The sequence below is a fragment of the Lampris incognitus genome, chromosome 14 (genome assembly GCF_029633865.1).
Source record: "Lampris incognitus isolate fLamInc1 chromosome 14, fLamInc1.hap2, whole genome shotgun sequence".
Lineage (NCBI taxonomy): Eukaryota > Metazoa > Chordata > Actinopteri > Lampriformes > Lampridae > Lampris > Lampris incognitus.
Genome location: NC_079224.1, coordinates 49,749,149 through 49,760,953, shown reverse-complemented (window position 1 = coordinate 49,760,953; position 11,805 = coordinate 49,749,149).

Genomic DNA, 11,805 nt, shown 5'->3' with positions numbered 1-11,805 from the left:
TATGGGAAAGAGTAATAGAAGCTAGGTTAAGAGGAGGAGAGGTGATGATCAGCGAGCAGCAGTATGGTTTCATGCCAGGAAAGAGCACCACAGATGTGATGTTTGCTTTGAGAATGTTGATGGAGAAGTATAGAGAAGGCCAGAAAGAGTTGCATTGTGTCTTTGTAGATTTAGAGAAAGCATATGACAGGGTGCCGAGAGAGGAGGTGTGGTATTGTATGAGGAAGTCAGGAGTTACAGAGAAGTATGTAGGAGTGGTGCAGGATATGTATGAGGGAAGTGTGACAGTGGTGAGGTGTGTGGTTGGAATGACAGATGGGGTCAAGGTGGAGGTGGGATTACATCAAGGATCGGCTCTGAGCCCTTTCTTGTCTGCAATGGTGATGGACAGGTTGACGGACGAGATCAGGCAGGAGTCTCCATGGACGATGATGTTTGCGGATGACACTGTGATCTGTAGCGAGAGTAGGGTGCAGGTGGAGGAGAGCCTGGAGAGGTGGAGGTATGCACTGGAGAGAAGAGGAATGAAAGTCAGTAGCAGCAAGATGGAATACCTATGTGTGAATGAGAGGGAGGACAGTGGACTGGTGAGGATGCAAGGAGTGGAGGTGACAAAGGTGTATGAATTTAAATACTTGGGGTCAACTGTCCAAAGCAGGGGTGTCAAACTCCAGGCCTCGAGGGCCGCAGTGTCTGCAGGTATTTGTTGCAGTCATGCACTACACCACCTGATTAAACTAGTTCCTTTCCCTCCTTGATCCAGGAGGTGAGCTAATTAGTTAAATCAGGTTGTGTAGTGCACGGTTGCAACAAATACCTGCAGACACTGCGGCCCTCGAGGCCTGGAGTTTGACACCCCTGGTCCAAAGTAACAGGGAGTGTAGTAGAGAGGTGAAGAAGAGGGTGCAGGCAGGGTGGAGTGGGTGGAGAAGAGTGTCAGGAGTGATGTGAGACAGAAGGGTACCAGCAAGAGTTAAAGGGAAGGTTTACAAGATGGTCGTGAGACCAGCTATGTTGTATGGTTTGGAGACAGTGGCACTGATGAAAAGACAGGAGGAGGAGCTGGAGGTGGCAGAGTTGAAGATGATAAGATTTTCATTGGGAGTGATGAAGAAGGACAGGATTAGGAACGAGCATATCAGAGGGACAGCTCAGGTCTCTCTTGCTTTGGAGACAAAGCAAGAGAGACAAGATGGAGATGGTTTGGACATGTGTGGAGGAGAGATGCTGGGTAGACTGGGAGAAGGATGCTGAATATGGAGCTGCCAGGGAAGAGGAGAAGAGGAAGGCCAAAGAGGAGGTTTATGGATGTGGTGAGGGAGGACATGCAGGTGGCTGGTGTGACAGAGGAAGATGCAGAAGACAGGAAGAAATGGAAATAGATGATCCGCTGTGGCGCCCCCTAACGGGAGCAGCTGAAAGTAGTGGTATTAGCCTATATTGGCCTATTTGTGTGTTTGTCAGTGGCAGCTGGTGCAGTCGCCACACCGTGACAGACTGTATGCAACACTGACACTGACCCACTATTCTGCTTCCTGACACCTTTTTATCTTCCAAGGCAGTTCAGGAACATTATAATTTATAATAATGCATTTTATTTATTTAAATGCACCTTTAATGATACTCAAGGTCACCTTACATCAAGTACAATAAACAACAAAGCAGTAAAAACCATGAGTGCATCCATCCATCCATTATCCAAACTGCTTATCCTGCTCTCAGGGTCGCAGGGATGCTGGAGCCTATCCCAGCAGTCATTGGGCAGCAGGCGGGGAGACACCCTGGACAGGCCGCCAGGCCATCACACACACACACACACACACACACACACACACACACACACACACACACACACACACACACCTAGGGACAATTTAGTACAGCCGATTCACCTGACCTACACTACCGTTCAAAAGTTTGGGATCACCCAAACAATTTTGTGTTTTCCATGAAAAGTCACACTTATTCACCACCATATGTTGTGAAATGAATAGAAAATAGAGTCAAGACATTGACAAGGTTAGAAATAATGATTTGTATTTGAAATAAGATTTTTTTTACATCAAACTTTGCTTTCGTCAAAGAATCCTCCATTTGCAGCAATTACAGCATTGCAGACCTTTGGCATTCTAGCTGTTAATTTGTTGAGGTAATCTGGAGAAATTGCACCCCACGCTTCCAGAAGCAGCTCCCACAAGTTGGATTGGTTGGATGGGCACTTCTTTGAGCAGATTGAGTTTCTGGAGCATCACATTTGTGGGGTCAATTAAACGCTCAAAATGGCCAGAAAAAGAGAACTTTCATCTGAAACTCGACAGTCTATTCTTGTTCTTAGAAATGAAGGCTATTCCATGCGAGAAATTGCTAAGAAATTGAAGATTTCCTACACCGGTGTGTACTACTCCCTTCAGAGGACAGCACAAACAGGCTCTAACAGGTACTATTTAATGAAGATGCCAGTTGGGGACCTGTGAGGCGTCTGTTTCTCAAACTAGAGACTCTAATGTACTTATCTTCTTGCTCAGTTGTGCAACGCGGCCTCCCACTTCTTTTTCTACTCTGGTTAGAGCCTGTTTGTGCTGTCCTCTGAAGGGAGTAGTACACACCGGTGTAGGAAATCTTCAATTTCTTAGCAATTTCTCGCATGGAATAGCCTTCATTTCTAAGAACAAGAATAGACTGTCGAGTTTCAGATGAAAGTTCTCTTTTTCTGGCCATTTTGAGCGTTTAATTGACCCCACAAATGTGATGCTCCAGAAACTCAATCTGCTCAAAGAAGTGCCCATCCAACCAATCCAACTTGTGGGAGCTGCTTCTGGAAGCGTGGGGTGCAATTTCTCCAGATTACCTCAACAAATTAACAGCTAGAATGCCAAAGGTCTGCAATGCTGTAATTGCTGCAAATGGAGGATTCTTTGACGAAAGCAAAGTTTGATGTAAAAAAAATCTTATTTCAAATACAAATCATTATTTCTAACCTTGTCAATGTCTTGACTCTATTTTCTATTCATTTCACAACATATGGTGGTGAATAAGTGTGACTTTTCATGGAAAACACGAAATTGTTTGGGTGATCCCAAACTTTTGAACGGTAGTGTACATGTCTTTGGACTGTGGGAGGAAACTGGAGCACCCGGAGGAAACCCACGCAGACACGAGGAGAACATGCAAACTCCACACAGAAGACAACCCAGTACAACCCCCAAGGTTGGACTACCCCAGGGCTCGAACCCGGGACCTTCTTGCTGTGAGGCGACCGCGCTAACCACTGCGCCACCATAACGCAATCAACATGTGCCAGCTGCCGCAACAAGGGTGCAATCAACAATAAAACACAATAAGCAATAGAGCATACATCAGCAGGAGTTAAAAAAGATGAATTTGATGCTGTTAAAGTGAGTATGCTAGTTTACAAAGGCGGTTTTTAAGAGCAGTTTTGAATTCTGTAATGGAGTCCAGTATGCAGATATGACTGGGAATGGAGTTCCAGAATTTGGGTGCAGCATAGGAGAAATCCTGGGCACCTATTGTGCTGAAGTTGATGGCTGGTAGTGCCAATACACCTGCTGGTGAAGACTGCAGGGAGCGAGATGGAGTGTAAGTCTGAAGGAGGTCTGTGAGATAAGTAGGAGATTGATTATGAGGAGCTTTGAATGTTAATAGAATTTTAACGTTAATCTGCTGTGAGACAGGAAGCCAGTGTAATTGAATCAGCAGGGGAGAGACATGGTCAGTGGACTTTGAACATGTAATAATCCATGCTGCAGAATTCTGGATGAGTTGAAGTCAGTGAATAAGTTTGTTGGGGATGCCTGCCAGGATCGCATTGTAGTAGTCAGTGCATGACGTGACCAAAGCATTGACTAAGACTTCTATGGAGTGTTGTGTTAAAGCAGGGCGTAGTCTGGAGATGTTTCACAGGTGGAAACAGGCAATCTGGGAGATATTGTTTATATGACTGGAAAATGAAAGGGTACTATCTAGGATAATACCAAGGCTCTTAGCCTGAGTGGAGACAGGTATGGTGGCTCCAGCAACAGGGATTGAGCAAACATGAGTTTCTGAGAGTGTAGATTTAGTGCCAATGAGGAGTAGTTCGGTTTTACTACTGTTGAATTTCAGATAATTATTAGTCATCCATATCTGTATATCATGGAGACAAGCAGTGAGGGTACTGGAGGGGAGGGTGGAAGTGGGCTTAGTGGTCACATAAAGCTGTGTATCATCAGCATAGCAGTGGAAATGGATACCATACTGCCGAAAAATGTTGCCAAGAGGGAGGAGGTAAATAATAAACAGGAGACCACCAGATCCTCCTCTCTACCCTCGATGGGTTGGGTGTCACAGGCTCTGCACTCTCAATGTTTGCATCTTACCTGACGGGCCGCTCCTACCAGGTGACATGGAGGGGATCTGTGTCAGAGCCTCGCAGACTGACTACACGTGTTCCACAAGGTTCGGTTCTGTGTCCTCTCCTTTTCTCCTTGTACACGACACCCCTGGGTTCTGTTATTCGCTCGCATGACTTCTCTCACCATTGTTATCCCGATGACACCCAGCTGATCTTGTCCTTTCCTCCCTCTGACACACAAGTAGAGACATGCATTGCTGCGTGCTTGACTGACATCTCGGAGTGGATGGCGACACATCACCTGAAGCTCAATCTGGACAAGACAGAGCTGATGTTCCTCCCGGGGAAAGGTTGCCCGCACCGAGACCTGGCCATCACCATTGACAACACCGTGGTGACGCCAATTCGGACTGCGAGGAATCTGGGTGTGATCCTGCATGACCAAATGTCATTTGCTGCAAACGTTGCATCGGTTGCTTGCTCCTGCAGAATTCTGCTCTATAACATCAGGAGAATACGCCCATTCCTCACCGACGAGACGGCACAGGTGCTCATCCAGGCTCTGGTCCTCTCCCGACTGGACTACAGCAACTCCCTCTTTGCTGGCGCCCCAGCATCGGCCATCATACCTCTGGAGCTTGTTCAGAAAGCTGCAGCTCATCTGGTGTTCAACCGCCCTAAGTTCTCCCACACAACTCCCCTTCTCATGTCCCTACACTGGCTCCCAGTAGCTGCTCGCATCCAGTTTAAGACTCTGGTGCTAGCCTACAGGGCAGTGAAAGGAACAGCTCCTTCCTATCTCCAGGCCATGGTCAAGCCCTACACCCCCACCCGACCACTTCGCTCTGCTGCTTCGGGACGCCTGGTTGCCCTGTCACTCAGAGGCCCCTGCTGCCGATCGACCCGGTCCCGGCTCGGTTCTGTCCTGGCCCCACAGTGGTGGAATGAACTCCCCACTGATGTCAGGACAGCGGAGTCACTGCCCATCTTTCGGCGCAGGTTGAAAACTCACCTCTTCAAGAACTACTACCCTGTTACTTGTTCTTAGCACTTATTGTATTCACTCATTTAAAAAAAAACCTCTTTCTTGTGCTTTTACTTTAGCACTGGTTTTGCTCTTAGATGCTTGTTTAGAGAGAAGATGCGCTTATGACCTCTGATGACTAGTAGTTCTCCTGATCTCCTGCGTTAAATGAGAAGGGGAGTTGTGTGGGAGAACTTAGGGCGGTTGAACACCAGATGAGCTGCAGCTTTCTGAACAAGCTCCAGAGGTCTGATGGCCAACGCCGGGGCACCAGCAAGGAGGGAGTTGCCATAGTCCAGCTGGGAGATGACCAGAGCCTGGATAAGCACCTGTGCCGTCTCGTCGGTGAGGAATGGGCGAATCGTTCTGATGTTATAGAGCAGAAATCTGCAGGAGCGAGCAACCGATGCAACATTTTCAGCAAACGACAGTTGGTCGTCCAGGCTCACACCCAGATTCCTCACAGTCCGAGTCGGCGTCACCACGGTGTTGTCAATGGTGATGGCCAGGTCCTGGTGCGGGCAACCTTTCCCCGGGAGGAACATCAGCTCTGTCTTGTCCAGATTGAGCTTCAGGTGGTGTGTCGCCATCCACTCCGAGATGTCAGTCAAGCACGCAGCAATGTGTGTCTCTACTTGTGTGTCAGAGGGAGGAAAGGACAAGATCAGCTGGGTGTCATCGGCATAACATTGGTAAGAGAAGTCATGCGAGCGAATAACAGAACCCAGGGATGTCGTGTACAAGGAGAAAAGGAGAGGACTCAGAACCGAACCCTGTGGAGCACCTGCAGTCAGTCTGCAAGGCTCCTACACAGATCCCCTCCATGTCACCTAGTAGGAGCGACCCGTCAGGTAGGATGCAAACATTGAGAGTGCAGAGCCTGTGACACCCAGCTCCTCGAGGGTAGAGAGGAGGATCTGGTGGTTCACTGTGTCGAACGCAGCTGACAGGTCCAGGAGTATCAGGACAGAGGAGAGAGAGTTTGCTCTCGCAGAGTGCAGCGATTCTGTCACTGCAAGGAGGGCTGTTTCTGTCGAGTGACCCATCCTGAACCCAGACTGGTTGGGGTCCAAGAGGTTGTTCTGGTGGAGGTAAAAAGAAAGTTGGTTAAAGACAGCACGTTCGAAAGTTTTGGATAGAAAGGGTAGAAGGGAAACCGGTCTGTAGTTTTTGACATCAGAGGGGTTAAATGATGGTTTTTTGAGAAGGGGGTGACTCTAGCAGTCTTGAAGGCAGATGGAAAGCATCCTGCCTGGAGGGAGGTGTTGAGGTGGGTTAGAAAGGGAAGGGGTTCAGGTGCTATAGACTGAAGAAGAGGGGAGGGGACCGGGTCAAGGGAGCATGTGGTGGGGTGACTGGATGTGATGAGGTTGAGGACCTCGTCGGGGGAGAGGGGAGCGAGGTGGGATAGGGTGGGGTGTGGAGAGGTGAGGGAGGGTGCAGAGGGTGGGCTCGTGCAAGGAGCACTAACTGGGTGGTGAGAAAAGGGTCCCCCAACCCCGAATTAGCTACATTGGTGTCAGAAGCTTCCGATGGCCTCATGGTCCCACTTCTGACACCAATGTAGCGAATTCGGGGTGGGGGTGGGGGGGCAGCCCGGCCGGACCGTCACAGCCGGGATGCGAACTCGTGCATTTCGCACCGCGGGCGACAACGTTAACCAGTCGACTAAAGGGTCCGACCCATTACCCAAGGGCTACCGAGCCTATTCATCCGTGATCGTTACACAGCATACATGATATATACACATACCGCATACACACCACATACACGATATATACACACCACATGCACACCACATACATGATATATACACACCACATACACACCACATGCATGATATATACACACTACATACACACCACATACATGATATATACACATACCACATACACGATATATACACACCACATACACACCACATACATGATATACAGTGCATTGGGAAAGTATTCACACCCCTTCACTTTCCCCACATTTTGTTATGTTACAGCCTTATTCAAAAATGGATTAAATTCCTTTTTTCTCTCACCAATCTACACACAATACCCCATAATGACAAAGTGAAAACGGTTTTGTAGAAATTTTTGCAAATTTATTGAAAATAAAAAACTGAAATATTGCATGTACATAAGTATTCACACCCTTTACTCAGTACTTGGTTGAGGCACCCTTAGCAGTGATTACAGCCTCAAGTCTTCTTGGGTATGAAGCTACAAGCTTGGCACACCTTTTTTGGGGTATTTCTCCTACTCTTCTCTGCAGATCCTCTCCAGCTCTGTAAGGTTAGATGGGGAGCGTCGCTGCACAGCTATTTTCAGGTCTTTCCAGAGATGTTCAATGGGGTTCAAGTCTGGGCTCTGGCTGGGCCACTCAAGGACACTCACAGACTTGTCCCGAAGCCACTCCTTCGTTGTCTTGGCTGTGTGCTTAGGGTCGTTGTCGTGTTGAAAGGTAAATCTTCGCCCCAGTCTGAGGTCCTGAGTGCTCTGGAGCAGGTTTTCATCAAGGATCTCTCTGTACTTTGCTCCATTCATCTTTCCCTCGATCCTGACTAGTCTCCCAGTTCCTGCCGCTGAAGAACATCCCCACAGCATGATGCTGCCACCACCATGCTTCACTGTAGGGATGGTATTAGCAAGGTGATGAGAGGTGCCTGGTTTCCTCCAGACGTGACGTTTGGCATTCAGGCCAAAGAGTTCAATCTTGGTTTGATCAGACCAGAGAATCTTGTTTCTCATGGTCTGAGAGTCCTTTAGGTGCTTTCTGGCAAACTCCAAGCGGGCTGTTATGTGCCTTTTACTGAGCAGAGGCTTCCGTCTGGCCACTCTACCATAAAGGCCTGATTGGTGGAGTGCTGCAGAGATGGTTGTCCTTCTGGAAGGTTTTCCCACCTCCACAGAGGAATGCTGGAGCTCTGTCAGAGTGACCATCGGGTTCTTGGTCACCTCCCTGACCAAGGCCCTTCTCCCCCGATTGCTCAGTTTGGCTGGGTGGCCAGCTCTAGGAAGAGTCCTGGGGGATCCAAACTTCTTCCATGTATGAATGATGGCGACCACTGTGCTCTTCGGGACCTTCAAAGCTGTAGACATTCTTTTGTACCCTTCCCCAGATCTGTGCCTCGATACAATCCTGTCTCGAAGGTCCACAGACAATTCCTTTGACTTCGTGGCTTGGTTTCTGCTCTGACATGCACTGTCAACAGTGGGACCTTATATAGACAGGTGTGTGCCTTTCCAAATCATGTCCGATCAATTGAATTTACTACAGGTCGACTCCAATCAAGATGTAGAAACATCTCAAGGATGATCAGTGGAAACAGGATGAACCTGAGCTCAATTTTGAGTGTCATAGCAAAGGGTGTGAATACTTATGTACATGCAATATTTCAGTTTTTTATTTTTAATAAATTTGCAAAAATTTCTACAAAACCTTTTTCACTTTGTCATTACGGGGTATTGTGTGTAGATTGATGAGGAAAAAGGGAATTTAATCCATTTTGGAATAAGGCTGTAACATAACAAAATGTGGGGAAAGTGAAGGGGTGTGAATACTTTCCGGATGCACTGTATACACACACCACATACACACCACATACATGATATATACACACCACATACACACCACATACACGATATGTACACACCACATACATGATATATACACACACCACATACACACCACATACATGATATACAGTGCTGCTTGAAAGTTTGTGAACCCCCCAGACATGGTCACTGTTTTTGTAAAAAACATTAAAATCAGCTTATTACACATACATCCAAATCCCAATTTGTAAAGCACACCTTCCAAATAATGGACACACACACAAAAAGAGATATATTTTCATTATTTAATTCAACAAAGGTGGTTTATTTCACAAAAACTGAAAATTTAACACGTGCAAAAGTATGTGAACCCTTGTATTAGTAGCTTGTGGCTCCTCCTTTTGCAGCCATTACTTCAACCAAACGTCTTCTGTAACCACTAACCAGTCTCTCGCATCTGCTTATGGGGCTTTCTGCCCACTCCTCCTTGCAGAACTCAGCCAGTTGAGAGAGGTTGGAGAGACATCTGGTATGTACCAACTTCTTCAGGTCTCGCCACAACATTTCAATTGGATTAAGGTCCGGACTTTGACTGGGCCTATCCAGAGTACGAATCCTCTTTCTCTGAAGCCATTCCTTTGTAGTTTTGCTGGAATGCTTTGGGTCATTGTCTTGTTGCATAATCCATTTTCGTCCCAGCTTCAACTCCCTGACTGATGGCAGGAGATTCTGGTCAAGAATTTGTTGATATGCCGGAGAATTCATGGTTCCTTGGATAATATGGAGTCGTCCAGGTCCAGAAGCAGAAAAGCAGCCCCAGACCTTCACATTTCCACCACCATGCTTCACTGTTGGGAGGAGGTTCTTTTCTTCATATGCAGTGTTGGCTTTTATCCAAACTTGTTGGTTTTGATTGTGACCAAATAATTCTATTTTGGACTCGTCTGTCCAGAGAATGGACTTCCAGAAGGCCTCTGGTTTGTCCAAGTGCTCTCTGGCAAAGTTGAAATGGGCAGCTTTGTTCTTTTTTGAGAGCAGAGGCTTCCTTCTAGCAACCCTCCCATGAATGTCATGGCTATTCAATTTTCGTCTGATTGTAGACGCATGCACATTTGTCCCAGATGCTGCCAGAGAGGTCTGCAACTCTCTAGAGGTGATGTGTGGGTTGGCCTTTACCTGATTTATTATTTTTCTGGTGCTTCTGGGTGATAGTTTTGATGGGCGTCCACTTCTAGGCAGAGTTGCTGTCATGTTGAAGGCCCTCCATTTGTACATTATTTGTCTTACAGTGGATGGATGGAGCTGGAATCTATTGGAGATGGTCTTATAGCCCTCCCCAGACTGATGGGCTGTCACTACCCTCTTCTTCATGTCCTCGGATATCTCCTTTGCTCTCGGCATTGTTGATTTGTATGGGACCACAGTGGGTTGGTTGGTTTCCTCTCTCTTTTAATTAGTGCAGGCCAAACCCTTTCCCAAGGATGTCTCATTTCATTGGTCTGCTTAAATTATTAATTAAGAACCCAAATGTGTTTCACCCGAGTCTGTTACCTGCTTGACTTAACCAATGCAGCTGGGGGTTCACTTACTTTTGCACATACACTAATTCCATGTTTCATGTAGTTTTTGGGCTACTTAAACAAGTCCCACTAAACAAGTACATGCAACTACTACTACTACTACTACTACTTTCGGCTGCTCCCGTTAGGGGGCGCCACAGCGGATCATCCGTTTCCATTTCTTCCTGTCTTCTGCGTCTTCCTCTGTCACACCAGCCACCTGCATGTCTTCCCTCACCACATCCATAAACCTCCTCTTTGGCCTTCCTCTTCTCCTCTTCCCTGGCAGCTCCATATTCAGCATCCTTCTCCCAATATACTCAGCATCTCTCCTCCACACATGTCCAAGCCATCTCAATCTTGCCTCTCTTGCTTTGTCTCCAAACCGTCCAATCTGAGCGGTCCCTCTAATATAATCGTTCCTAATCCTGTCCTTCTTCGTTACTCCCAGTGAAAATCTTAGCATCTTCAACTCTGCCACCTCCAGCTCCGCCTCCTGTCTTTTCGTCAGTGCCACTGTCTCCAAACCATATAACATAGCTGGTCTCACAACCATCTTGTAAACTTTCCCTTTTAACTCTTGCTGATACCCTTCTGTCACAAATCACTCCTAACACGCTTCTCCACCCACTCCAACCTGCCCGCACTCTCTTTTTCACCTCTCTACTGCACTCCCCGTTACTTTGGAAAGTTGACCCCAAGTATTTAAACTCATTTGCCTTTGTCACCTCCACTCCTTGCATCCTGACCATTCCACTGTCCTCTCTCTCATTCACGCATAGGTATTCCGTCTTGCTCCTACTGACTTTCATTCCTCTTCTCTCCAGTGCATACCTCCACCTCTCCAGGCTCTCCTCAACCTGCACCGTACTCTCGCTACAGATCACAATGTCATCCGCAAACATCATCGTCCATGGAGACTCCTGCCTGATCTTGTCCGTCAACCTGTCCATCACCATTGCAAACAAGAAAGGGCTCAGAGCCGATCCTTGATGTAATCCCACCTCCACCTTGAACCCATCTGTCATTCCAACCGCACACCTCACCACTGTCACACTTCCCTCATACATATCCTGCACCACTCCTACATACTTCTCTGCAACTCCCGACTTCCTCATACAATACCACACCTCCTCTCTCGGCACCCCGTCATAAGCTTTCTCTAAATCTACAAAGACACAATGCAACTCTTTCTGGCCTTCTCTATACTTCTCCATCAACATTCTCAAAGCAAACATCACATCTGTGGTGCTCTTTCATGGCATGAAACCATACTGCTGCTTCTGATCGTCACCTCTCCTCCTCTTAACCTAGCTTCTATTA